We start from the raw sequence: 6,738 nt of genomic DNA on the forward strand, positions 1-6,738 counted from the left end.
TGGTATGGAACCTACAGCAAAAGAAACAAAGTGCAGAATATTTGCCATTGCTGGTCCCTTTGATGCTCATTTATAGCAAAGCACTTTCACCTAAGACATAAGGACTGCCAGGACATCATTTAACCATTTGTAATTCCAGACCCAAGAAGAGCCATGTTGAAAAACAAAGTAGATTGTTATTTTTCCTTTTCTTTATCTTGTTCTCAGTGATACACTGTGTTGAAGGGAATTAGAGTGGAGGATTCATTTTAAATATATGGAGTTCTGAGTCCTAAACTTTTGTGGTTATAACCCCTTTGAGAATCTGATGAAAGTTACGGACCTTCTTCTAGGAAAACAGAGTTCCACATATCTTTAAATTTACGCAGTTTCAGAGTTTGTGAACCTCCCCAATATCCATGGATTGCTCTGTCCAAGGACCTCCAATTTAGAATCTTAATTTTGAGTACAGACTTACAGGCTCTTAAACTTTTCATCAGAGATCCAAGATAGCTCAGACATACCATATGTAGGCTATTTCTAAGATAAATGTCATCATTCTTAAATACAGAATTGTACTGTATTTTGACAAAAATGGTTTAATCTTCACAAAATCCAAATACATCAAATTTCTATGAAAAAGAAGCTTAAAGCAAACTAGTCACTAAATGTGTGCCTATTAGGATATTATCAATCTAATAAAGACATTATTCCTCTAATGATCAGAATTTGATTGTCCATTTGTTCAAAAACTGTAGTCTACTGATATGTTTCTGTTCACTTATCTCTAGAAAAGGACTATAAAATTACAGTCTTGAAATGTTATACCCACATCAACTATGAATCTATTCATCTATGTCTCGGGAAAAAGAGAAAGAAAGCATCAAGATTTAACACTTCCCTGTTTCTTTGGGGGAAGCTTTTGAAGAGAACAGTATTGTCATAGTTGACTTTATCTCTAAGATACTTTAGAGAATTCTGAGTTATATCATGCCATGCCTTTCTTTTATGCCAAAGGACAAAAGAAGCCAGACTAAAAATACTTTCATTATCCTTAACTATATTTACAAGTAAACACTATTCAAGATATTATCACTTATATATCATCGATACTTTTTTGTTTTGCCCTGCAGAAATGCAAGTGTGAATTTTTCTTCTATGGTGTAAAAGAGTGAATACTATTTTTAGCTAGGGCCCTAGAAAAAGGAAAATCATTTTCTCTAACACAATGGTTCTCGCCTTTGGCTGCACTTAAGAAATACCCAAGGAGCTTTAAAAATTCCAAAAAGTTCAGATTATACCCAGACCAATGAAATCAAGCTCTCTGAAAGCAGAGCCCAGGCATTAGTAATTTTTCTTAATGTTTATTTGTTTTTGAGAGAGAGACAGAGTGAGAGTGGGGGAGGGGCAGAGCAGAGGGAGACACAGAATCCAAAGCAGGCTTCAGGCTCTGAGCTGTCAGCACAGAGCCTGATGCAGGGCTCGGACCCATGAACTGCGAGATCATGACCTGAGTTCAAGTCAGACACTCAATCAACCGAGCCACCCAGGTGCCCCAAATATTTTTTAAAGCTTCCCAGGTTGTTTCAGTGTGCAACAAGGTTTGAGAATGACTGCTCTACCCAGCAAGGTCTGGATCAGAGGTCTACAGCCTAACTGGTTGGAGCTATTATTTCACTTGGCCTAGGCTACAGTTCAAATGTTGAGTTCTTTTGAGCTAGGTACCATCAAAACCTTCAGCGTGAGCAAGAGGATCTCCTGGAGCCCAGAACTAAAGCGAAGCAAGCACCTGCACATCCACGTGCATACATACACACCATACACACACACACACACACACACACTCTCACACACATGCACACACAAACTGCAGCTTAGCTGTACATCTAGGTTCTGCCCCAGGGTCCAGGCTTTCTTTCTCAAGTATGGTACATGAAGTATCTACATCAGAATTGTCTGGGGTACTCATTTGAAAATTGAAGTTCCTGGGCCACACCCCAGTCCTGCTGACCAAATTATAGGAGAAGATCTGGATTTTTTACCACTTCACCAGGTGTTTCTGATCACACTTAAATTTGAGCTTTTTTTTGGCCTAAAGCTACCTAACACATTTTTAGTAGGCAGAACAGCCCTGCCCCTTCTGACATAGCTAGCCTCTTGGGGTAGAGTGCAGAAAGGAATAGAGAGAAGGGAATGTTATCTCTCTACCCTTTCTGGAAGCTGGAGAAAAACAGAAGGGATACAGAGATATATATGGCTGCCTTTTCTCTACCAAAAGAACAGCTCCCACTCTTTTATCACTTTGGCCTTAACATTTGGAATTACTTTTAATCCCGTTACTAGAAACCATGGAAATCTCTTTTAGCTCACAGTTAAAGTCACTTCTTTAAACCTGGCTAACCCCTTGTAGCACTCTGTTCCTTGGAGCAAATAGGTTGTGATAAAGGCAAGCAGAAGCTTTTTCATGAAAGCTGTTAATTCTCTAGTGGTTTAGGAGTGAAAATCCCAGATTGCAATCTATTTTTAGCAGTTCCCAATTTTAGCAGCAATTATGTTCCACAAAGACATTTGTAAGTCAATTGTTCAACCCTGGGGGTGCATTTTCCTATAGGAGCAAAGTCATATATGGTGGCAAGTTTCCCAGACTAGCCTACTTAAACAGTAGGGTACCCCAAATATTGACCTATGGAACCTAATACCTCTCTAGCTTATAAGTGTGCAGGGGAGAGTAGAACAAAGACAGCTCGACTTTAGGGCACAGTATTGAAGACCTCCTGAGGCATATTTCTCAGCCCCAAATTGTTTCTCCATGCTCTTTCTTTTCTCCTTGCCCTTCCGTAGATTACCTTGCCAATGTACCACCCACTGACATCGCTTGCTGCTTCTTATGATCATGGTTTTTTCTACTTGCTGACTTACTGAAGTAGAGAGGTGACTTTTTACTGCCTTCTTACAAACTCTTTGAAAATTTGTAAGAGTTGGTATCACTAGAGACAGGAACATTTGAGTGACCTAAAAATGTTGGCTACTAACCAGGAAATCATTCAGAGCAAAACCACACTCTATTTTTCTGGATTTTTTTTATCCTCAGAATAGACCCCAAAAAACTAACGTGAGGAAAAGCCTCTTCGAGTGATAAACATGCTGCTGAGAAAAGTAGATTTAGAACTGGGGACAGAGCTAACCTTTCCCCACTCACTGACCCTCCCTCTCCAAAGTAAGATCCCACAGTGGCCAGGAGTCCTTCCAGCTCTAAAATAAGTTTACGTATTCTGTGCTGATCATCCTGCCCTTGCTGCCCCGTGTTCTCACCTTCCACAGGAAGCATGACCACAGACAGAAAATAGAACTCTATTTTTAAAAAGACAGAATTCATAATCTTAAATAACTGTTGTCTTCTTAAAAAATTGGTTACCTCCGGAAACTACGAACATGCTCTGACAATGCTCAAGAATGCTATTTATGCCGGGGGCGCCCGGGTGGCTTAGTCGGTTAGGCGTCGACTTTCGTTTAGGTCATGATCTCGCGGTTTGTGGGTTCGAGCCCCACGTCGGGCTCTGTGCTGACTGCCAGCTCAGAACCTGGAGCCTATTTCGGAGTCTGTATCTCCCTCTCTTTCTGACGCTCCCCTGTCACGCTCTCTCTCTCTCCTAGAAATAAATAAAAATATTAAAAAAAAAAAAAAAAGAAGAAGAATGCTATCTATGCCGAAGACATTCCTGTCATGAACTCCTCTTTGGAAATGGTCCTCTGAATCTATTTAAGCAAAGGAAGAAAAGCAGTTTCTTTTGTTGGCCAAAAGCTTCTTGCCATCCTGTACTGACTCGATTATTTTAGCAAATGGAGTACTTAGACCAACTACTTAGCAGGTGCTCAATGAATGTTTCTTGAGTAGAAATTTGTTATCATTGTGTTGGTGCCTTCCTTACTCCTTGATGATGAGTTAATTCATTCACCAATCCTAACTCTCTTCTACTGGACTAAGTTAGGACTCACTTGGTTAGAAAGTAGAAACCCAAATCAAAACCACTAGCAAAAGGAGAGTTTATTCGTTTGTGACACAAGAGCCCCAGGATAGTTTTTGTCGCAAGTATATCTGGGTCCAGGAGCACAAACCTGGAATTGATCTCTATCATGATATAGATATGTACATATTGTGCACATGTGTATTCTTGCTCATTTCTGAAATCAGCTTTCTTTTGTGGTGGCTTCATTAGGAGGCAGGCTATCTCTTTGGAGCACTAAGATGGCTTCATTAGGAGGCAGACTGTCCCTCTGGAGCAGTAAGATGGTGACCAGTAGTTTCATGCTTCCCTCATAGCAGAAGAAGAAATTCTCTTCCCAGCAGTTCAAATCCAAATCCCAGTACTGAATGCTATAGTGGTGCTTTAGTTCAGTCAATCACCGTGCCAGTCACATGTCTGTCCCCCTAGAACTAGTGGTCAAGTCATCCCATCTAAACAACTTAGAACTAGTGGAGGAGGAGGAGGAGTCATCTGAGGTAGATATGGGTTCAGTTACAAAGTGAGGAAAAGTGGACATTTCCCAAGACATTAAAAAAAATTTTTTTTAACATTTATTTCAAGAGAGACAGAGGGAGCGAGTGGGGGAGGGGCAGAGAGAGAGAAAGAGAATTCGAAGAAGGCTCCTTGGAGCCCTAGGTCAGGCTCGAACTCACGAACCACGAAATCATGACCTGAGTTGAAACAAAGGGTCAGAGGCTTAACCGACTAAGCCACACAGGTGCCGCTTGTAAGACATTTTAAAAATATTTCTCCTTGGAGAGAGGGCAAGATGGCGGAGAAGTAAGGAGCTTCGTACTTGCACTCGGGCCCATACATCACACAGAAAAGATCTGAAGCCATTGGAAACCTTACAAAACCTGAGAGATTGGGAGAAAAAGAACGTAGAATCCACTGAGAGAGGCTTCTAACGTGAGTGTGAACCGGGGAAGATACAATCAGGCTGGGATCGGAGACTCGAGGGTGGGAGGCGATCCCCCTCTACCCTCTACGGGGAGTGAGAGGGGAAAAGGAGAGAGTCTGAAACAGAAAAACCTCCGCTCAGGGGGAAAAACCTCTGCTCGGTGCATAGAAAGANCCTTTTTTTGTTTTTTTCCTTTCTTTTCCTTTCTTTTTCTTTTCCCCTTTTTTTCTCTTTCTTTTTTTCTTCTTCTTTCTCTTTTCTCTCTTTTTTCCCCAGAANATAAAAAAAATAAAAATAAAAATATTTCTCCTTGAGAGCCTTCAGAGGCAGAGTGAACAGTAGAAGAAATGCAGTCTCTTCAACCTATAATTGGGTAAAATGATTCTGGGTAGACGAAAAACAACAGATGTCCACTATGAATACATTGTACCATTTCCAAAAATCAAATCCACCGTCAAAGGACAAATTTTGTCACCATTTATGATGTTCAAAAGAACATTCTCCCCTGAGGGGAAGTCTAAAAGTGTTTCCAGACCAATCACATCACTGAAATAAGCATACAAGTTCTCTGAGGACTCGCCTGAAGGGGCCAGTGCTCATTTATATGTTAGAGTTCTGTCATGTGGAGAAGCCTAATCACTCGCATTAATCTGCAGTCACACTTCATACATCTTCCATGCTGATGAATTGTTGCTATGCAAGTGAGTCAGGAAATTTCCTCTGGTTTATTTCTGGTGGGCCCTGGCTTTCATTATCAGTGGCTGCTAATGCTACTTAATAGAAAAGAAAACAGCTGATATCAGCAATTGAAAACAGTTGTAGCAGAATTGGACCGTTCACTAGCCTGAATATTTTATTTATCCCTGCTTATGGCTGAGCACCTTGCAACCTTAAGAATGGCTCCACTCTGACCCATAAGTCGTGACGTAGGCAGTCATAAAATGATTTGTGAAACAGTTTATTCTGAGGCAACCCATTGTGTTTCTTCCAGATATTTCCATCTTTCCATGTAGTCATTTGTTAGTTTATGTCTGGAAGTGAATAGACTGTACTTAGTGTAAGCAGGATTTCATAGGGAAATTTTGAAAACACAGGTGACCCAATGAAATACCAGATCACCAGGAGAATTGAAAAGTCAACCTGAAACCATAATGAATTAAAACTAAAACATGGGAATAATTTTACCCTTTCAGGTAATCCACTCTTAAATGACCTGGGAGTTTGTTTTATTTACTTATTCACTGTGGCTACTTAGATTTTTTATTTAATATTTTTGGTCATGAGGCCACCAAAACAAAAACATCCAATTCTCCTAAAGGCTGAAATGGATCCTTATATCTTAAATGATGACTTATATCAATATGTTGGTTAAAGATTGAGTCACTAACATTGTGAATTAGGGTCAAACTTTCTTCATGTTTTTGCCCGGAGCGCTCTTACTGGGAATGTGCTTTGTGTCCTTATTTTCTTCATAGAAATCTAGGACAAGGCACCTGGGTGGCTCAGTCAGTTGAGTGTTCAACTTCAGCTCAGGGCATGATCTCACAGTTTGTGGGTTCGAGCCCCGCCTCGGGCTCTGGGCTGACAGCTCAAAGCCTGGAGCCTGCTTTGGATTCTGTGTCTCCCTCTCTCTCTGCCCTTCCCCTGCTCACACTCTGTCTCTGTCTCTGTCTCTCTCAAAAATAAAATTAAAAACATTTTAAAAATAGAAAAAAAAAGAAATCTAAGGAGAGTAGTTCCTTGCCCAGTTTACCAGCTGTTTGTGAAAAGCCAAGGGGGCTCAGCTCTCACTCTGCTGAAAAGAGGCTTCAATAGGCTATGCCTCGCCACCAG

This window comes from Crocuta crocuta, unplaced genomic scaffold, assembly GCF_008692635.1.
Source record: "Crocuta crocuta isolate KB4526 unplaced genomic scaffold, BGI_CrCroc_1.0 scaffold645, whole genome shotgun sequence".
Taxonomy (NCBI): domain Eukaryota; kingdom Metazoa; phylum Chordata; class Mammalia; order Carnivora; family Hyaenidae; genus Crocuta; species Crocuta crocuta.